Consider the following 23,559-nt stretch of genomic DNA (forward strand, 5'->3'; position numbering starts at 1 on the left):
TTACAGTACAGTGTCCTCAGGGCTGTGAAGAATTGCTCAGTTTCAGGGCTTGGATTAAAAGGTTCATTTGTATATTTATTCTATTAATCAGGAACAAAATCTCTCACAGGCAAACCTCAAAAGTTATGTGATTTGTTTTTAAAACAAGTTGTACACCATTGCCTTCTGTGTTTGGAATGCGGTCCTGAAATCAAAGCTTTAGTAACCCAATTCCAATAAAAGAAATAATGAACCAGAGGCGAAGTAAAACAAATTTTGTATTAGAGCTTCCTTTGGAAATGGGTGGCTAAGGTGTGGCCCCAAATTTAGCTGCTATGGGATGCTCTTGCTCCAGCAAAGCTTGGATGGTTGTGTCCAAGTGTTCCTGCCAAGATTTGTCTATAATGTATGTTTGATATAACTAGGCTAATACTCAAATATGTATACTGCAAGTACTAGTTCAAATTTTACACAGCATAGAACAAAACAGTTCTTGAATCCCAGCTGTTGGCTTTTCATTACAACTCAAATAGTTGTAATTTCTTAGAGAGATCACAGCAAAAATTAATTATAAACTGGAAATAATTTTAATGTCCTTTTGGAAAAAATTAAAAACAGACCCAAACAAAAAAAACCAAACTCAAACTGCTGGCTTTGAACTGAATGGTGTGTGTTTATGCACCTGAAATGTCACTTTTCATTTACTTTTTCTTCTAAAAATGAAAGAGCCCCCCACCCCAATGAGTGACTGACATCCAAAGTTTTCTTTTTGGAGGGTCAAAAAATGTATTATCTGTGTGTCTATACAAGCAACTTTATTTCTTTTTACCCCTTCTTATTAAGACTTTCCATTCAGTCTAAAGGGATAAGATCCCCTTCCAGATTTTATCTGCCGTGGTGCAGCAGAGCTATATAGGAGGTGCTGACCATGAAATTAAGACTTCCAAGAAGAGAACTTGGTATACTATTGTCAGTGCAAATAAACTAAGGCGCCAGGACTGCAGAGACAAATAGGAGTCTGAGATGTACAAAGTGCAACTCTGTCAAGGCTTACAGTGACATGCCAAAATTGAAGTCATCAATTTTTTAACTTTTTGGTCAGCATTCAGATGCTTTCAAAGGACAAAAATAATCCAGTTAACTCCTGGAGACTGCTGTTTAGAGAAAGGTAACAAAGAATTTGATCAAGCCCAGTAAACAGGTTTTTAAGTGAACTTTGCCCTGCTCTCAACATACTGTGGCTAAAACTACAGATAAATGGACATATTCTTTTGAAAATGTGTGAAAATAACAAATCCCACCAGCTAATCTTGATATAGCTGTTTCTTTTTCTTGAAAAGTAATATCTTGGGAAAGACATGCGTATTAGCCAGGTGAACATAAATTAAGAAAAAAATTCTAAGACTCCCTTGTATGATGTTCTGTTCTCTCTCTCTCTCTCTCTGCCTTCTCCAGCCTTATCTCACTTGTAAAAGTGAAAAGTATTCAATTTTTTGAAAGACAATACCTGGTAAGAAAAGTACCAAACCCACCTATTTCCTAGTTTTAGTTTTTATCAAATACTTGCAAAATGGAACAAACAATAGATAATGTGTTAAAAAAAAATGCACACAAGTGTATTTTTCAAATTATTTTGCACCAGAAATTTTGCATGAGTTAATTTGAGAAAACTTATATAAATTTTGACAGTAAAAAGAAAACAGCAACTTGGAAAAAAGGTTTGTGGAGTAGTTTAGAGTGCTAGCAAAAAAAGTACAAAGAAATAGAATGCTACTAAAGTCATTGTATAAAAGGCATATAGCTCTCATACTAAGGTTATATCTCATTTTAATTTGTCTGAGTCACAGTAAGAAGTGGAAATCTGCTGCAAAATCTGTTATTTTTTTAAACTATTGTTCGTCTTCCTGGGGTTTTTTTCACTCTCTTCTGCCTGTAAACATGTGACACCCATATTTTTATCTGACTGTGGCTATAAAAAGAAAGAACTGCTCTCTGAGCAGTCCTAAGTAGCATGAGACAAATGATAAGTTTAAAATAATAATAATAATAATTGTCCTGGGTTTATTGACCCATATTTCTGATATGGGTCATGTTAGCATGACTGACTCTTTCTTCATTTCTGTAGTCTGAGTGATACCCATGAAATATTAATCAGCAGCTCTGAGTACTGATGAATAATAATCATCTTTCCCTTAGGATATGCTCATTCATTCATTCACGCTGTCTCTATCCTGGCATGCACCAGTGTTTGTTGAGAAAAGAAAGGCACTACAGCAACCAATAGTTCCAATGCTTAAGACAAATTCTAATCAAAAATAGTGCGTGCACTTTTCACAATGGTGGCAATTAAATTTTGGAATATCTACAAAGATAAATATTGGATTCAGCATCTTTTCAAGTCTTCTCAAGCCTGGGTGCTTTTCTAGAAGTTTCAGTGTTAGGGACAGTTATGTGCAAACGTATTGGTTTGTGTAGTAGAAGAGTCCCCAGCAGGTGATTCAGGAATTTCTTCCAGCTATTTTGGCAGAGAATCTTTCTTGTGTTATATCACGTGAGGCTTGCATTGCCCCATTCATACTCTAAATGGAATCACTGGTGAAATTCTGACAACACTCTAGCCTTCTTGAAGCTGAAGTCACCATATTCCTAGTACAACATTTGTTCAAGATTTGCAACATTGCTACTTAAAATCCTACTGCTGTTCCAAATTCACTTTTGTTCCCTACATCACAAGCTCAGGGAGGAACTAGAAATTCTCAAGGAAACAAATTTACTGACTTTGTAGTCACTAAAACTTGAATAAATAGCATGACCAGAATTTTATTTCCTTCCAGGATTGTTATATATATTATTTATTTCTAAATAAATCAAACCCAAAGTTTATAAGAGCCAAAATATCTGAAGTACCAATATTTGATGTGAAACAGGACATAGACTAATAAGTCCTGACTCTCTTCAAGCAGCAATGCCTATATGCCTCTTGGTCATGCCTGGGAATTTCAATATCTATTGAAATAGACACCTGAGGATCTGGGCATTTTGGCTGAAGCTACATGAAAATGACTCCATTATAATTTTATACATGTAACCAGATTTAGTATTTTTATTAAGTAAATGTAATTTTTAGTAATATTAGCTAAACTGATAAGAAAATTTCCTAGAATTTTTTTGGTTTTCTCTTTCCTTTTTGTAAAGCGACTTACAGCATAATCTAAATTCAGGATATTTAGTACCTATTTCTTTCCTTTCCAAGATCACCATGAAATACCTCCCTTTCTGGCATTTCTAGGCTCTAGTCAGCCGAGTGGAGAAGGTTCTCTCCATTATTTTCGTTCCTTGGAATCTGAAAGAAACCTACTTACAGTGTCTCTAAAATCACAATCTTTGTTGGATCTCTAAGGTAATTCCAAGTCTTTGAAACCCTCCTAACCCATTTCTCCTCTTCTTCAGGCACCATTTGCATTTAACAGTCCATTTATTTATAAGGCACCTCCTGACAGGAGCTCAGAAGCAGCTGTCTGTCATCGGGAGTCTCTTGAGAAGCTGAAGAGCCGGGAGTTGTGATAACTCATCTGTTTGGGTGACAGCAAATTTGGCTCTAACGCTGAGCGGCCCCGCCAGGCTGTGATTCCCAACACGGCCGTGCAGTCACAGCCTCCCCCGAGATGTCGGCGGGGTGGATGGTGGCTGCACAAACCCTCCAGCAGTGACACGCAAGGGGACAGAAGAAGTCATTTCGCAGCACTGCATGCAGAAGAAACAAGCCAGGCAGACACCTTCAAGCTGCTGTCTTCTTAAGAGAAGCTCTCCCTCAGAAGCAAAAGGTAAGTAAGTGTCAGTGCTACTCTGTGAATCAGAAAATACCCCTCTTCTGCTCTCTGGGAAATCAGAACATTAATGGTTTGCTCTGGCCTCAGCTCAGCTGACCCAAAGGAATTTCTCCTCTAAATCAAAGCAGTAAGGTCTTAGTATTTACTACCCTGCAGTCTGATTGCAGAAACATGAAATAAAATTAATTGCCTCTATCAGAAAACATTGTAACAAGGAAGAGAACAAGGTAGATTTAGAAATAAAAAAAAAGGGCACAGCATTTTTCCCCAGCTGACTACTTGAACAAAGCATTGCATTCCATTTTCTCAATCGTTGGATAGTAAGAGTGCAGACAGTACAGAGGACATTTCACTGAAGTCGTAAAACCACAGCTCACCACTTCAAAGATACCAGTATTATTTGTGTCATAGTTCAACAAATACTCTGGACTTTGTTAGACTCAGTCTTGTTTATGGACAAAGAGGAAGCATGCTTAGTATATAATTAAAGCCAATAATTTATTATTAGTATAATTGAAATCTTAGAAGTTGAATAATTAATAAATCAGTTGTAATTGTTACAGAGAAAGTAAGAATAACTATGCAGTTAACATATGTAACATTTCCACCCTTTTTTCTCATGTTATGCTGTCTTGTGTTACTGTCAACTCAGTCCAGTGAACTGCTTCAGTGGAAAGTATGTTCTGCTACAAGACAACAAAGTTGTACTTTTGTCAAGTTTTGTAGGCACTGTCTTTGTACCCTTATTATGCAAGAATTATAGTGACATTTGATGATATAATAGGGAAAGACGCTTGAGTCAATCTAGAGAAACTTTTAAAGCTGAGCACATACTGACAGCTCATCACAAAATATTTATAAAGCTACTAGTCATAGGGGTGCTGATGTGTTTTTGGCCAAACCTTTAAAATTGCTCTTTTGTCTTTTCCTTATAAAGGTGATAATCTTGTGTTACTCCAGTCTTGGCAGCCTTTGTGCTACTGCAACAAAGCTCTTTAGTACTGACCTCCAACACAGTTCTGCTTTTCATACTGATCAGTGAAAAAGAATTGGCTGCTTCAGAAATAAAAGTTAATATGTTGTAAACGTTATTATGGGTAAATAAATAAAAAGACAGACCTGGGGAGCTCATAAATAGAAGATGTAGGTGGAAATGGTTATTTATTTATTTATTCCAGCTAAAGCTTTTCCCCCCTCTTTCTATTCTAGGTCAGGCAACTCACTTAAATAAAAATTATCCACACATGATCAGCAATATATAATCTGGATGAATCAATGAACGTATATAGATAAATCCTTCTCCTGTGGGCATGGGTCATAGTTCTGAGAAGAAGCAATTCCTATTTACTACCAAACCAATTTGTCAGCTTTTTTTTTTCTCTCTACCCCGGAGGCCCACATGATGTACACACAACTAGCACAAAGATGTTCCTGCAAGATGAACTGTAGGCTGCAGTGAAAACATCTAACTCAGTCTGCTTCAGATTCACAGTTCACACTTGCAGTGGGTCAAATTAAAACTTGTTCAAAGCAAGAACCAAGCTGCTAGGGCAGTGTTTTCAATAAACATATACACATTACTTGTTTTCCTAAAAGTAATGGCATTTCATATGCAGAGTGAGATATTAACAGATCAGGACTCTGATGAAACTGCCTCTTTGAATATTTCCAGTATTTATTTATTGTTGACATTTTATACACATTTCTCTTGAAGAATCCGTTAGCCAGCTGTGTTATCAGGGGAAAAAAAATCCTGTCTGCACTAAAAAAAAAAATCACAATATTAAGATAGATATCACCGTTATAGGGAATAAAAAATGAAAAATGTGACAGTAAGGGAGTTCATCTCACAGTGAAACTGTGTCTTATTGGAGGCTTTTCAAGAGTAAATTAACAAATATTTGACTAAAACTTCAGCAGAGAATTTGTTTTGTCTTTCAGAAAGGTTGTCCAAAGCAAAGATCCTTGTTGTGCTGTCTAATGGCTGTTTTGTTAGCAATTTGTCAGCTGGACGCTACTTCTCTTCAGGCCACTGTTCCCCAATGCACGGCTTGACCATCAGCACCGATGCTGGTTTACGAAGGTCCTTTGCTGAAAGCACCACCTCTGATCCGCTTGTATGAGCACCCCTAAGGCAGCGGGGCTACTGTGAATGGAAAAGCCTGGGAAGTAGGACTATTTTTAAATGGCTCTGCCATTGACCATTTTATAAATAAAAGCCACTAAACATAAATTTGATCACTATATAGATAGGGAACTACCATTTTACTTTCCAGATCTCTATCATCTCTGTGGGGCAGACAGCCCATACTAGGAAAATGAAGCCCTGGAAGTAGATGTCTGTGGAGTTTCCTTTTTACCTGCACTCTTAAACTGAAATCATTAATTTTTATCTTAAATAGGAATGAAAACAGATTATGATATATAGAGTTGTTCCACAAAGTGAAATTCAAAGGTTCTGCTGATCTTTAAAATTGAACAAGGCAGCAAATGTACTACACTAATAATTTTATTTTGGAAGATTAATGAAAGTCTTACCTATGTGATTTTCTTAAACTGCTTCAGCCTAATCTAATACCGCCTATAAATAACAACATCTTGGGAAATACTATGCTGCTGAGGTTAGCTAGGCTGCAAAGTTTGGGGGTTTGTTTGGGGGTTTTTTGGTTGGTTGGTTTTTGTTGTGGTGTTGATTTGGGATTTTTTTCACTTTTCCCCATGCTTTTGAAATTAAATGTTGTAGAATAAGGTTTCAAAGTACATAGTCTTTATTGGTAAACTTCAGTTCAGGAGTTCCCACTCCAGGCTGTTCATTCCTCCTAACATTTCAGTTCCGCATTGTCCAGTTCTCCAGCTGTTACGATGCAGTGATTTATGGCAATGTGCTGTAGCCAAATCAATTACACAATAAAATACTTGTCCTCTTCCTTTTAATTTTTTCAGAAGTTATTTTTACCTAGATCTTTTCACAGATCCAGCTTAGTTATGGTCCCGTGAAAAGTAGTCTAGGTACAACTGCAAACAGAAATCTGCAACATGTCTTGACACTCAAATGGTTGAGAGAAGTTTAGTGCTTTAAAATGGCTTTTCCATCAAAGCTAGCATAGTTTGAAGCTCTTGCCTGCTTATTTTGGTCTTTGTGCACATAACAATACTCACTAGAAATGTAATGCTGGTAGGAATCTGTAAAAAAGATTTCCTGACTGTCTATAGGAGTAATACAGATGCAGTGGTGTTAGGCATGTAAGGAATTTGAGAGGCAAATGCCAAACCGCATTTGTCATTTGCTTTTATCACATCACTAACAGTCTGTCCTCTAATCTGCCTTCACTTTGACTACTACTAATGTTCCACAATTCTAAGAAGCTTCAAATGACTAGGATTTTTAACTCTAGTAAATAAAATTACCATAAAAATGTTGCTTCACCTCCTATTGATGTAAATTCCAACTTCAAAACTACACTATACTGAAGAAAAGCGATATTTTTCACAATGACATTAGGATGCCTGGATCAAGATTTAGTAATTTGGTCACTGTGACTTTGCAAATAACCAACTTTTCAGTTTTCTTGTAAAAAAAAAAAAAAAAAGTTGAAAAAAATCAGTTCAGGTTTAACAGAATTTCTTTTTCCCAGAAAAATAAACATTTTATAGAATGTGAGTAATTAAATTAACCCAAAATAAAACATTTGGTTTTGGTACATTTGATACAGGCAAACAGCAAAGATCTAGACTGTCAGAGAATGAAGTCACTTCTACTTAGCACTTCAGAAATCCAAGATTTGGCAAATATTTAGTTCTCTTTATTATTATGGGAAAGTTCAGCCACCTTTTATCATTATTATGGAGATTTTCTAACAAGGGGGTATTGAGTGTTCTTCAGAGGTGGAGGTGAACATGTCACTGAAAGAGACTGAGCAGTAAAAAAATCTCTTCTGTCCATTTCTTCCTAAATGATTTAGAGCATTAACGTTTGGTAAATAATTTAGGAAAGGTAGAGATTTTTTAGTTAATTTATTATAGCAGAAAAAAAGTAGGTCTGCATTTTTGACTCAGTTTGCTTAAATTTATGAAAAATCACCTGAGTTTAAACTTCAAGCAATACTTTTTTTTTGCTGCCCTGTCGGCTTGTTAGATATTAACAATAGAAATGGGACAATTAAAGTTTCTAAGTCAGCACTATCTCTCTCTAGAAGTTATCACTGGATGAACAGAGCCTGTTTCTATATATATGGAAAGTGAATAGTTCTTTAAAAGTGTGCATAATTTTCTAAATTATTTTCATCTTCATATTTGGGTGGAGAGTTACTGTTACATTTTTAGGCTTGCCTGCTTCATGTGCTTCGTAATACTTTAGCTGACATTCTATTTAAAAATTTTTATTATATTGCGCTTTTGTTTTTTCTTTAACTAGAGATAGACATCCCTAACTAAGAACACATGTTCACACTCATGGAATCTGAGTGCTTACCCCACAGCTCTTTTTTCAAGCTTGATTAACCATCTCTTCTTCCTACTGCTTCAAATGATTCTTGTACAGCTTCTGTCTCTGTTCATTGCTTTCTTTCTTCTTCTTCATAATTTAATTAAATTATGTTTGTAGGTGCGTATGATGTATTTGACAGCATGAATAATTTGGCAACAGAATACTGAAGGGAATGCATACATGTTTTTCTGCTTACCCTTTGAGATTGGATTTTTACCTTCTTTTCATACTTCTATAGAAACAAAAGATGATTGATCTTGAATCAAGATATTTCAAGCCAGCTTCTGACACCAATATGCTCTTCCTTCTGGAGAAAAGACTAACACAGATTTAGAAAAATGTCTGATTTCAAGTATTGTAAGGACTATGTAGTGTCTTGTAAGATGTCTATTTTCTTACATCAAGGGTTAAAATACAATACCGTAATTCTATTAAAAGCATGTACACCTGTAAAGAATACCAATAGCTACCTCAAGGAGCTCACTGTATAAATAGTCAATAAAAACAAAGGACCAAAAAAATAAACAATATTACTCCTGTTTTGGAGACAAGGTTTTGGTAAGATAAAATCGTTTTCTCATCAGAAGATGACAGCAGAACTGAAGTAAAAGCTGCACTTGAATTTCATGGTCTTCACTCCAGATGATCCAGCAGGACCTGAACCTTATGCACATTTACTGAACTTTAAACCTGAATGTATCTGACTTGATTGTTTCAATATTGCAGGCCTGATTCTCCTTTAACCCTTAGCTCTATCACTGATGCACATTGTGCAAGCTCACTAAGAATTAAAGCAAGTTAAAGGAAAGTAGCTGCCACTCTGTATTTTTGCAATATGCTTCACTTTTCTTGTGTTGATGCTGTGAAGAAGAAAATGGTTCCAACTCCTAAGACTATGATTGGTCAGACTGATTTCCAATATTAATCAATTTTAATTTTCCCTGAAAGGATTGACTAACCAATGGAGTGATAAATGGTAGTAAAACTGTTCATAAGAAGAAGAAGAAAAAAAAAAATTTATACGTATTATATGCTAATTTATACGTATTATATGCTATCTCTGTTTTCATATGTCAGTTTGGCCTCTGCTTGATTAAAAATTGAAAATGTGCATGACAGTTGTTTCAGTTTAGCAGATGTATAAAGAAGAACTTGAGAAATCAACAGTATAATATAGTGACAAAATAAAACTTTCTAATATGTTGTTTTATTCTGAGTCCATTGCATCAAGTTCGGTTTACAAAAACCTGATAGCTACAGACAGTTACTGAGCCTTAGGCTTGATAAACTCAGTTAAAGTGTTCTTTTATTTTCCTTAAGATCACCTTTATTCCATTTTTTATTTCTTTTAGTCTCTCAAAAGAAGAGACAGGAAACTAGCTTATTCTGATGCTAGTTTAATTTATACGTGACAGTAAACTGATTTCCATGGAAATAATTTTCATGCAATATAACCAATGTTTAAATGGCACTACATGAAGATGATTTTTTTTCTTTTTGATTGGAAAGGCTATAATGAAATGCTCATTTCAGGAGTGCTATACAAAGTGCTTTTATCTCTGTTTTTCATATTGCCTTCAAAGATTTTTCAACCTTCTTCTGAAAATAATTTTGAAGTTCGGGAACTTATTAACTTAAGATAGTGCAATTGTATAGAAACTCAAGGTAAACCTTCTCAGAAATTACATAGCCTGAGAGCGTGAAAGCAGGAAGGAACAATCATCATGTAGACAAATTTTGTTGGGGTTTGGAAAAGTCTGGTTGAGTCTTAACTAGTTTGTTTATATATTTGCATTTTTCTATTAAATAGAGAAGCACCTATTACCTTAATGGTGCCAGCTGAAAGGGAAAGCATTTAAGCTTCAGCTCCTCTGACATTTTGAAAATTAATGAAAATTTCAACACATCATTTCTGCTGGTTTAGATGTGGTTGTTTACATAGTCTAAATAAATTTCGGATGAGCTGCCAGATCTCCAACGTTTATCAATACCTGTCATCAACCCAAATTTTCAACACACTTCATTTCATCACTAATTTAGTTTCACTTCTGTTTCAGTAAAAGTTTTATTTCATTTACAGTTTTCCCGCAGTCTGAGAAATAGCATTTGAAGTTGCAAAGAAATGTGGGGAACATTTAATAAGCTTGGCCACGAGGCAGTGGGAACCTTTGTGTCATACTGTGCAGTGTTGATCCTTCCAGTGCACTTACTGAATTAAGTGAATATTGGCTGTGTCTCTTTTTTCAGAGTAATTACTGAACAACACAGAAAAATGTAACTGTTACCTTACAGACCGCTCAGACCAGATGAACTCTTGTCTGCTATCCCATTTTTAGAAGAAAATAAAAAAGTGTGGGAAAAAATCTCTATCTTTTAATTGCTTAAATTAAATTTAATTGCTTAAATTGCTTTACTTTGATGGAAAAAGGAAATAAGATGGAGGGAAAGGGAAAGTAAAAAGAAAGGAAGGTTTTGCTGAAACTAACAGAAAAATGTCATATCTGCAGGTGTTTTTTATAAATATTTTTCACTTCATCATTAAATGTTTTACTGATCACTTTTTTTACCAATCCTAAATGGAACTAACTTTTTAAAACATGAAGTGAAAATGGACAAGCTCATATTATCTGAGATTTTCAAATCTTCTCATATGCACATGTGCCTGTGAAAGACATCTTTATGTGCATACTACTATGGATGTCACTGGGACTATTTGTTTGAATAAAGTCTTGCTGAAGCACAAGTGTTTGTTTGGTCCATGTGTTTTCTGAGTGTTATAATCTGTCTTTTCATCACAAGGTTGAGTATTTTATTACACTGAGTGCACAACAAAACAGAATGCTAGTGCAGTTGAAAAAGAAATGTCCTATTACATTACATTTGTCAAAAAAATCTGTTTTGATGGTGGAACTGAGTCTATAGCCCTTATTTATTGCTTAGTTGACCTAATATGGTTTTCATATGGAAGATAGTTTGTACTAAAAACTGCTGATTTGCAAAAATCAAAATACTTGTGAGAATGAGCTGGTTTGTTTGGGGGTTTTTTTGACAGGAATAAAGAGTTTCTTTCGGAAATTCCCGTGGCTTCTTCACTATGTCAGTCTGACAAAACCGGTCAACGTAATCCCTAGCTCTCTCATAATCTGCAGCCCCCGAGAGGTAAATGGCCAGCCAGCCCTGAGAGCATGCTTCACCCTGTCCCTAAGCATGTGGAGCTGAAGACACTGTTCTCATGGTTTAACCCCAGCCGGCAGCTCAGCCCCACACAGCTGCTCGCTCACTCCCCTCCGGTGGGATGGGGGAGAGAATCAGAAGAGTAAAAGTGAGAACACTTTGTGGGCTGAGATAAAGACAGTTTAATAGGAAAAGCAAAAGCCGCATGTGCAAGCAAAGCAAACCAAGGAATCCATTCCCCACTTCCCATGGGCAGGCAGGTGTTCAGCCATCTCCAGGACAGCAGGGCTCCAGCACGTGTAACGGTGACTTGGGAAAATAAACGCTATCACACCGAACGTCCCCCCCTTCCTTCTTCTTCCCCCAGCTTTACATGCCGAGCATGACGTCCTATGGTCTGGAATATCCCTTGGGTCAGTTGGGGTCAGCTGTCCCGGCTGTGTCCCCTCCCAACTCCTTGTGACCCCCAGCCTGCTCGCTGGTGGGGTGGGGGGAGAAGCAGAAAAGCCCTTGGCTCTGTGTGAGCACTGCTCAGCAGTAATGAAAACATCCCTGTGTTATCAACACTGTTTCCAGCACAAATCCAAAACACAGCCCCATACTAGCTACTGTGAAGAAAATTAATTCTATCCCAGCCCAAACCAGCACAACTCTTCATACGGTATGACCTAGGATTAGGAAATCCAGACCTTAAAGGACTTCCACACACCCTGGTATGGAAATGTAAATTTGGAAGACCTACAAATGCTATTTTTTCAGGTCCATACTGTTGCAAACCTTCTGGGGAGTTCTGATGTTTGCTTAGGTTTCTGCAGAAGTTGGAAAGCAAACTATGAAATCAGCTTCACTAAAGAATAAACAGCCTAACAAGTCTCAAATAAGAATTGTTTAATGGTGAAGTTTAAATTAATTCTAAAACAAGCCCCTGTTAATTTATTGCCAGCTGTAAACCAAATTCAAATTCATTTTTTTCAACCAAACTTTCATTTTTTTTCAAACGAGATATAAGGAACTGTATGGTCGGATGAAATCACCGGTCTGGGAGAGGGAGACAGAACAAGCAGGAGGTATGTCCAGGAAAAGCAGAGACCTTCCAAGGCAGTATACACAGTATTGTAAGAGGCCAAAAGGAGTACATTCAGTCAGCGGCGAGGCCAGCAGAGCCAACGGTAAGTCGGCGGCTAAGCGCTAGACTGAGGCGGACCGGGAGGTTCCCGAGGCCCGGGAGCGCCGGGGAAGGGCGGAGGGACCCGGCCGGAGCCGGCGGCTCTCGCGGGAGAGGCTGACGCGGCGTGGGCGTTGCCAGGGGCAACCGCGGGAGATTGGAACGGCCCCGAGGAGCGCGTCAGAAAGGGCGTGGTGCGTCAGAGAGGGCGTGGCGCGGCAGTTCGTGCAGGCAGGGCGCAGCCCCTCCTGTTCCCAGCTGGAGCGGCTACTCAAGCGGTGGGTGTCGACCCGGAGGGAGACCCAGGTATGGTCGCCACTCGGGGGAAAGCCATTGTTAGGAAAAATATGGCAACGCAGACAAAGGTGCCATGTAAACGTGCAGCTGTCCAGGTCTCTGGCTGCAGGGAGTGCCTGAGTCTGTCAGAAATGATGGAGGTCAGCGGGGACACCTCTTGTGTGAGGTGTGACCAGGTGGGTGATTTGCTCAGCCTGGTGGTAGAGCTGAAGGAGGCAGTGGAAAGGTTGAGGAGTATCAGGGAGCGTGAGAGGGAGACAGATTGGTGGGCCCACACCCTACACACCACACACTCACACCACACCTACCATCCCTGAGGCAGGGGCAGCAGATGGAGGCTCCGCAAGAAGCCGAGGTTCCCCTGCCCTCCTGCCACCAGGCAGGAGGGGACCTACGAGACGGAGGGGAATGGATACAGGTCCCTGCTCGGGGAGGCAGGTGAATCCGCTCCCAGTCTCCCTCACCTTCCCAGTTGCCCCTACTCAACAGGTACGGGGCTCTGGAACTTGAGGACCAGGCCAGTGAAGATCAGGGTGTAGATGAAACCCTACCTAGGGAGGTGCCTAAGCCCAGTCGGGCAACCCCACGCATTCTCACATCCTCTGAAAAAAGAAAAAGGAGGGTAATTGTCGTAGGCGACTCCCTCTTAAGGGGGACAGAGGGCCCGATATGCAGACCTGACCCATCCCACAGGGAAGTCTGCTGCCTCCCTGGGGCCCGGGTAAAAGACATTACCAGGAAACTCCCTGGTCTGGTTCAGACCTCTGATTATTACCCATTGCTGGTTGTGCAGGTTGGCAGTGATGAGATTGCAGAGAGGAATCCAAAGGCAATCAGAAGGGATTTCAGGGCACTGGGACGATTAATAGAAAGATCGGGAGCACAGGTAGTGTTTTCCTCAATCCCTTCAGTGGCAGGGAAATACACTGAAAGGAACAGGAAAACACACCTGGTTAATACGTGGCTCAGAGGCTGGTGCCATAGGTGGAATTTTGGGTTTTTTGATCATGGGGATGCTTACACAGCACCGGGCTTGCTAGCGACAGATGGTGTCCAGCTGTCTCAAAGGGGTAAGAGAATCCTTGCTCATGAGATGGCAGGGCTCATAGAAAGGGCTTTAAACTAGGTTCGAAGGGGGTAAGGGATAAAACTAGGTGCACCAGGGATGAGCCTGGGGGCAGCGTGCCGATGTTAGGGGTGGATTTGATGACCCAGCTCAAATGCATCTATGCCAACGCACGCAGCATGGGCAATAAACAGGAGGAGCTGGAAGCCATTGTGCAGCAGGATAGATACGACTTAGTCGCCATCACGGAAACATGGTGGGACGACTCCCATGACTGGAGTGCTGCAATGGATGGCTACAAGCTCTTCAGAAGGGATAGGCAAGGTAGAAGAGGTGGTGGGGTGGCTCTGTATGTTAGGGAATGTTTTGACTGTACAGAGCTACACGATTCTGATGACAAGGTGGAGTGCTTATGGGTGAGGATGAGAGGGAAAGCCAATAAGACAGATATTGTGCTGGGAGTCTGTTATAGACCACCCAACCAGGTTGAAGAGATGGATGAATCGTTCTACAAGCGGCTGGCAGTAGTCTCAGAATCGTGTGCCCTTGTCCTTGTGGGGGACTTTAACTTTCCAGACATCTGCTGGAAATACAACACAGCAGTGAGTAAACAATCTAGGCGGTTCCTGGAGTGTGTGGAAGATAACTTCTTGACACAGCTGGTGGGTGAGCCAACCAGGGGAGGAGCCTTGCTAGATCTGTTGTTTATGAACAGGGAAGGATTGGTGGGAGGTGTGATGGTTGGAGGCCATCTTGGGCTTAGTGACCATGAGATGATAGAATTTTCAATTCTTGGTGAGGCAAAGAAGGTGGTCAGCAAAACCACCACTATGGACTTCCGGAGGGCTAGCTTTGGCCTCTTCAAGGCACTGGTTGAGAGAGTCCCCTGGGAGACGGTCCTGAAGGGCAAAGGGGTCCAGGAGGGATGGACATTCTTTAAAAAGGAAATCTCAATGGCTCAGGACCAGGCTATTCCCACGTGCCGCAAGTCGAACCGCCGAGGAAAACGACCGGCCTGGCTGAATGGGGAGCGTTTGCTAGGACTTAAGAAAAAAAGGAGAGTTTATCATCTCTGGAAGAAAGGGCAGGCAACTCAGGAGGAGTACAGGGATCTTGTTAGATCATTCAGAGAGAAAATTAGAAAGGCGAAAACTCAGCTAGAACTAAATCTGGCCACTATCGTAAGGGACAACAAAAAATGTTTTTACAAATATGTTAACAGTAAAAAGAATCCCAAGGAGAATATCTATCCTTTAATGGATACAGAAGGGAACGTAGCAGCCAGTGACGAGGAAAAGGCCGAGGTACTTAATGCCTTCTTTGCCTCAGTCTTTAACAGTGAATCCAGTCATCCTCAGGGTACTCCACCCCATGAGCTGGAAGGTAAGGATGAAGAGCATAACATACCCCCCTTAATCCAGGAGGAATTAGTTAGGGACCTGCTACGCCATCTGGACACTCACAAATCTATGGGACCTGATGGGATCCATCCAAGAGTACTGCGGGAACTGACAAAGGTCCTTGCCAAGCCACTCGCTATCATCTATCAGCGTTCCTGGTCAACAGGGGAGGTCCCAGAGGACTGGAGGCTTGCCAATGTGACTCCCATTTATAAGAAGGGTCAGAGGGAGGATCCGGGGAACTACAGGCCTGTCAGCCTGACCTCGGTACCGGGGAAGATTATGGAACGGTTTGTCTTGAAAGCGCTCACATGGCAACTCCAGAATAAGAGGGGGATCAGGCCCAGTCAGCATGGGTTTACGAAAGGCAGGTCATGCTTGACCAACCTGATCTCCTTCTATGACCAGGTGACCAGCCTAGTGGATGAGGGAAAGGCTGTCGATGTTATTTTCCTAGACTTCAGCAAGGCCTTTGACACTGTCTCTCATGGCAAACTCCTTGAGAAGCTGGCGTCTCGTGGCCTGGATAAGTGCACTATTCACTGGGTGAAAAACTGGCTGGATGGCCGAGCCCAGAGGGTCGTGGTGAATGGGGTGAAATCCAGTTGGCGGCGGGTCACGAGTGGTGTTCCCCAGGGCTCATTACTGGGGCCAGTTCTGTTTAATATCTTTATTGATGATTTGGATGAGGGGATCGAGTGCACCCTCAGCAAGTTTGCAGACGACACCAAGTTGGGAGGCAGGGTCGATCTGCTTGAGGGTAGGAAGGCCCTACGGAGAGATCTGGACAGGCTGGATCGATGGGCCGAGGCCAATCGTATGAAGTTCAACGAGGCCAAGTGCCGGGTCCTGCACTTCGGTCACGGCAACCCCATGCAGCACTACAGGCTTGGGGAAGAGTGGCTGGAAAGCTGCCCGGCAGAGAAAGACCTGGGGGTGCTGGTTGACAGCCGGCTGAATATGAGCCAGCAGTGTGCCCAGGTGGCCAAGGAGGCCAACGGCATCCTGGCCTGTATCAGAAATCGTGTGGCCAGCAGGAGCAGGGAGGTGATCGTCCCCCCATACTCGGCACTGGTGAGGCCGCACCTCAAGTACCTTGTTCAGTTTTGGGCCCCTCACTACAGGAAAGACATTGAGGTGCTGGAACATGTCCAGAGAAGGGCAACGAGGCTGGTGAAGGCTCTAGAGCACAAGTCTTATGAGGAGCGGCTGAGGGATCTGGGGTTGTTCAGTCTAGGAAAGAGGAGGCTGAGGGGAGACCTTATCGCTCTCTACAACTACCTGAAAGGGGGTTGTGGTGAGGTGGGTGCTGGTCTCTTCTGTCAGGTGTCTGGAGATGGGACAAGAGGAAATGGCCTCAAGTTGAGGCAAGGGAGATTTAGGTTAGATATTAGGAAAAATTTTTTTTACTGAGAGGGTTGTCAGACATTGGAATGGGCTGCCCAGGGAAGTGGTTGATTCACCATCCCTGGAGATACTCAAAAAGTGAGTGGACAGGGTACTCCAGGGCATGGTTTAGGGGGCATGGTTAATGGTTGGACTCGATGATCTTGAAGGTCTTTTCCAACCGAAATGATTCTATGATTCTATAAATATAGGGAAAAAATAGGTCTTCAGGAGACAGAAAGTATTTTGGGGCAGTGTAAGAAAGGATGAGGAAAAGAACAAAATAAGAATTATTTCAGAAAGGAGATAAGCAGGTAATACCCAGAAAATGTGCCTCTAGTATTTTCCTATGAGCTGTGCAATCCATGGGATTTTTTATTATTTGTAGAAGTGTATATAAAAGTAATCAAATGGGACACCGCTTGTGTCTGATAAAAGCCAAACCACAACTAGTTCCGTTGCCTTAACAGTTTGTGGACTGCTCCTTAAAGACTTGAGAATCTCTGTATGAACTTTGGGAAATCTGATGAAGTTGCCACTATCTTCTATTGACATTTTAAAACAAAACATCCTGTGTCAAGTCTGGATTTGACTGGAACATACTAGAAACTTTAGTTCTCTTGGGAAGAGAAAAGTTAGATTCCATATTTTTGATAATCCTCTTCTTTGTATTAATAATAGATACTGCCACTGCAGAATAAACAAGCAGGAAAGGGCTCATCTAGAAAAGAAAAAGCTCTTCAAATTAAAACCTTTAATTTATTAGAAAAGGCTGAAAAATATCACCAATTACCATATGACATTTGTTTGCATGGGGAGAGCCATTAGGGGGGGTGTCATTGTACCTATTTCATCCCAGCCTCCACATGAAAGGAGTTTTTAATGAGTGACACTGATGGACATGTAATGTACTAACAAATAATATTTTGTTTAATCAGTAGTGCACAATTTAACTGCCAAGGTATAACAGCCTTTTAAAGGAAAACAAAATAGCCTGGTCCTGACTATTTTCTAACTTGATCCTTTTCTTCTAGTAAAGGGAGTTCCTGGAAATTGGAGGATCCTACAGTTTATTTTACCAAAAGTCTTTGCTAAATGGTGGCTCATTTCTGAATGTATGCCGCTCTTTCATAAATTGGTGCAGGATTATCACCTTGATTTGGCACTCAAAACTGGTATTCAGCACAAAGGAAAGGGAAATACTTCTCTAACTTTGCAGCCTTTTGGGCAAGCTACCGTTTTCCAGGGTATTTCTGAACAACATATATACATCTGTTGCAAATCAGTTCTCCAATACTATCTGACATTTACTGTGCTTGTTAAATCAGCTTTTCATCAGGAGAACAAGCAATCCAGCTAAAAACAAGGAGCCAAAAATTAGCTTTTAGAAATTAAATCCAGTAAAAATCATAACACTCTCCACTTAACTTGAATGCCAATGGAGCTGTGGGGATTGATGAGCATAAACACCGCCACACAAACAAGCTCCTGGTGCTACAGAAGTGTCTGCTAGAGTTTCAGAGCTAGAGCACCTTTTGGAGTGAAAAACACACAGGCAAACCAGAAGTACCTTCTTCATTTTGTTTAGTTTCATTTATTTTAAGTGCTATGTCAGCTTAGAAAGGCTAAAAGGGATGACCTATCTTGATGAACTAGCTGGGAATGCACTTAGTGCTGGGCAGAAAGACCAAGCAGCAGCTGAGTGTTTTAGAAAAAAAGAAAATAATGTGTTTAAGTGTTTGGGGTTTTTATCTGTTGTCCTTTCTAATGTGAACAGTTGCCAACATTTAAATTGGTCTGGAGTTTTCTGACAGAAAGAAGATAGAAACACAAGTTTTCTTGACAAATTTCAACTGATACAGAGAAGTTACGATTCTTGATAGCAGGTGAGCATGAAAGGGTCTGCTGCTTTGTCCAGCATGAGAATTATCCTTCATTTCCCCTTCGCAAACACTAAGGGGAAAGTCTAGTGTTCTGGTCTCTATAAGATAACCACAATTTTTCAGTGGTAACATCACTGGCTCAGCTATGCTGGAGGGAGTGTGTCGTGTTAACAATACCCACCACAGAGTTAAAGGCTCACAGCGTCTGTCTGACAGATGGAAAGGTTTTGTCTACACTGGGCAAAAGGGTAAGACAGAACTGTTAGTCTGAATGGATTTCTATTTCCTTTTCGGCATGCTGAAGAGGTTTAACTACATATTGCAGAAAGAGCTTTCAAGAACAAATCTTCTGGAAGAGACTACTAAAATCTTATCTGTAGTGACTTTTTTGATTTAAAAGTACTATTGCTTTTGGCTGTACAGCTGTATCAGTATTAACAATTCTGGGAGCCTTGCTAAGATGACATTTTCAACAGGCAAAGTGAAGGGGCAGAGGTCAGAAAACATCCAGCAGAAATAGATAACTACTTCGACTACCAGTGATGGTATTTACAGAAAGGAAGAACCCGTATGGTAACTTTGTTATGCAAGTTGACATATACCTGCACTGTAAATGGTCATTATTTCAGATTTATAGAATGGAAGAGCGCAGGGTTGATGATTCATATGACGACTAAATTCTAGAAGTACTAAATGTTGCTTCCCCGTCATAGATGTAGGATAAAATTGGTGTTCCAAATTCAGCTAATAGTGGAAAATACAATGACTAGCAACCTGGCTGGCAGCCTCCGTAAAGAGGTCAAAACCTGAATGATTAATGGCAGATGAGCTGTCCTTTCACTTGTTGAGTTTATTTTCAAGGTAAATTTAAAGAAGTTTGGACAGAAATGGTAGAAACTTACTTGTCGTTTTCTACTCCTTCCCTGTGGAGCAAAACTTTTCAGTCTGGCACTTTCGCAAACTATCTCATATAAAAATCTCTTACAAAGCTGCAGTCCTGAGATGTTCCTAACTTTTTGACACTGATAAAAGAAAACACTTTCTTAATTATTTATCCATATGCCAGAAATACGCAGAAAAGAAGAGAATTATCATTTCCCATAAAGCCTTTTTTATTCCAGCGCTCTAAAAAAAAGCATTTAATAAATAAATAAGAAGAGTTTTTCATCTGCTGGCACTGCAGTAAGTATATAGACAAAGAGAGCACCTACTGTGCCTTTACCAATAATTTCATACATTAGATGTTAGACATGAGTGACAGGATGCTCCTGCCTGCTTGTCTGGGGACCCTGGGGCAATGCATTTTTCTTTCACAATATTTTGCACTTCTCTCTTTCTTTTCTTATAACGTCAGACATTAACTGGATATTAAAAACTCCAGCTTAAATTTCATGATGTATTATGTCATTGAAAACGTAAGATAAACCTGTTAAAGAGAGCAGACAAACGTGAATTTTCCAAGTGCCAGTGTTCAGCTTCTGGCACTCTGAGCATAAAACTGCTTTTGGAGACTCTCCTCTCTGCTGCCGCTGCCGCCTCCTTGCAAGCACACAGTATGTTCTTCTCAGGCTAATCTACTTAAAGAGTTATCAAATTTATTTTACTTTCTGTAGCTGTTTCTGCCTATTATTTGTAACATCAGAGATATGTGACCGGTTTTTAACATCTGGAAGTCATCTTTATTAATTTTAAATAAGGCCTTAACAATCCCTTTTGGATTTTCTCCCCTTCAAGCATTAGTGAAAGGGAAAGGAACAGAAAGACATTGCCATCGCACAGCTCATGGAAAGCTTAAGCTTCAGAGCTGGGTGGAGACCGAGGTGGGTTGCCCAGGTGGCCGGACACGTTCACTGGGGACGCTGGGGACACCAGCAGTCCCCACGACCTCCCCCCTGCCCCTCGTAGGGGCTGAGCTGCCTCTGCTCCCCCTGCTCTAAGCCATCACACTTGGGGAACCACCAGCAAACAGAGGAGGGAGAGCTGTGGGGAGCCTTGTTGGGGGCTGCCTCCCGTTCCCTCCCCTCCAGAGCAACATTTAGTTCTCGCCTGAGCTGCGTGGCAGGTTTGTTGTGCTGGGCTGCGTCTCTTGCTGGTCCTGACCGGTCCTGCTGACCTGGCTCCCCAGATAGACCTGACTCATCGCTGCAGATTGCTTTGGCAACTGCTCTCCAGCCCTGGTGACCTTCCCCGCTCTGCTTGCTCACACATTGCGGGTCAGTCTCCTTGCTGGTGAGGCTGGCCTCTTCTCCACGCTGCCTGCCACCAGCCTGGGCTCCCCAGTGGAGATATCTGCTTGTTCTGCCCCAGCACCCTCCCCTGACCCGGGGACTATCTGAGGGCTGAACCACACCACGGGCTATCTGCCTGCCTTCTACCTCAGCACGCTGCTCCACAAAAAAGACATTTTTGTAGGGCTGCTTCTTGCAGCAACATCCCTCCCGTTCCCCTCGTAGCTGAGGCCAGGAATGATGGCACATGAATGGCTATAGCGATGCTAGATATGTCAGGATATCCTTTGGCAAAGTCCTTAGGGATTAATTGTGATACATCTATGTCTCTGTGCTTGATGACGGGACCTCTGGCCCTAGGTTTTGAATATCATTAGGAGGTTTGGGGTTTATGTATTTATTTTTTTTCCCCACAGAAGTTGTATACAGTTCTGGAATAGATATACTTTGTGTTCACACTAATATAAATAATAGTATGTATTGCTGTGCATAAGTGATACATTGCCGTTGGATAATTGTTATCCGTTTTAGTTATCTAGTGGTAATATAAGGGCAATTTTTTTTCACATTCAGTGATAAGAAGGAATTGTCTAAATCCAGTGGCACGAATAAGTAGAATGGGGTTTATTGTGACCAGAGGCTGCTTCTGAGATGCTGACTGTGAGGTGGTTTTTTTTCTTATGTCTGTTTTTGCAATGTGATGGAAAACTACTAAAATGAGAGGGATGCTATTTCAAGGTCATTGTGAGAAAAGTAAACTTAATACTAACTTTGAATGTACATTGCACACGTTTAAACTGGTAGGGATAACTGGCACTCAGAACAGTCTCATTCTTGACAATTCTCTTGACAACACAAACTGTAGGTTTGCTTTGCTTCTTCTAGTCAGTATTCTCAGGGATTTGCTGATTTAGATTAGAATAGCTAGATGTTGTGGGTCACACCTTGAGCTGACATGAGTACTTGAATTGGCTACTGCTTGAAGTAACCTTTAATAGCTGACACCATCTGATGCTTTGAGGATCTAGTCTGTGCACTTCTAGCCTTCTATGAAAATGCCATGGATTTTTTATTTTAAAAGGCTGAAGGAGGCCATGGTCAGCCTTGGATTTGGAAGACTATCTAGCTCTGAAGACCAGTAATGAGCTAAACCTCCATCTTAAGGTCAAATTTTAAAACTTTCCAAAGTCTTTAATGACAGAGACATTATTAGATGAAAATTGTTTAGTGTTTTGTGTTTAATTAGCTTGAAACTGGGTTCATGTAACACCCTGGCAAAAAAAAAAAAAAACAAACTCAAAAATCACCATTATAGATGCCCATGTCAAAAGAAGTGCCAAAGAGTAATATCTCTGTGAATGAAGTATCCTGAAGTGCACAGCTAATTATGTACACCACAAAAATATCACCATTATTGTTATCAAAGCTCAGAGAAGACGAGTTTATCAGATGCTTGAATTCCTCTTGCAATGCTCTGCAAAGTTGCATTTGGAAAGTTCTTGACAAAAGTTTTCTGGAGATAAAAAGATGTCTCTGTCTAAAACTATATGTATTGCACCTGGTTTGACTTCTGTTTTTACTTATTCATTTGCTTGTTTGTTGCAGACAGTTTTTCTGTTTGTTTCTAAAACAATCTTAAAAGGAAGGTGCATTAAAATTTTACAGCAATTTCTCATTTAAAGAATCAACCTAGAGCTACAAAGTGATAGTCTAATCCTAAACGTGCTATGTCCCTATTATTTCTCAGAAAGTATTTATAAAGTTCAAACTATTATCTTAGGCATAGAAAGTTCGTAATCTTACTAATGCTTGATAATATGAAGCAATGATCTTGTTCTGGGAGCTTTAAAAAAAAAATCACCTTTTAATCTCAGGCTAATTAACACATATGAACCACCCCCCCAGGTTGAACCTCAATAAAGATAGATCTCTCCAAACTTTTCTCGTTTGCTTGTGTTAAAACTGAAAAGTATCACTTTAAGTTTGGTTTTATTCCTCAGAATTACACATTCACGTTGAAATAAATATCATATATGTGTTTGTGCAAATGTATACTTATGTATACAAATGCATATATACACATATGCAATACACTTCTGTCAGTAAAGACAAAACCATTCATTTCTTAATTTGAGAAACAAGTGTGTAACCAGCAGCCTACCTGCTCAGGTTATGCTACGATTCTCTTAATCACAGTTCTTCAACAGTTTCAAACAATAAATGTCAAAAAGGTCATTACAAAACTACCAAGGTATATCTAAGTTAAAATATCTCAGAAAATAATCTGTTTGAATTACTAGACACATTTCCTTTGAAATATTTATTGTTAAATATTTACTCTTTTTAAAAGGAATAGATACAACAGCAACTCATAAACATACAAATACAATTAAAGTGCCTGAAAGAAGTATCAGATGTATACAACTTATAAGATGATCAGTACAACTAGAATGAATAGAAAAACATCACAGGATTTAAGTTAGTGCTGCATAGGAAATCAATAAGGTACACAGAATATTAATATTATTTTGAACCTTGTGTATTGGATGCAGGCAGGTCATTTAATGAAAAAGATCCAAAAGAGGGGGGAGAGGGGGAGGGAAGGACACACAGTATCACTTCAGTTTTCTCAAAATTAGTATCTTGGACTTTCTAAAACCAGTTT

The sequence above is a fragment of the Harpia harpyja genome, chromosome 3 (genome assembly GCF_026419915.1).
Source record: "Harpia harpyja isolate bHarHar1 chromosome 3, bHarHar1 primary haplotype, whole genome shotgun sequence".
Classification (NCBI taxonomy): Eukaryota; Metazoa; Chordata; class Aves; order Accipitriformes; family Accipitridae; genus Harpia; species Harpia harpyja.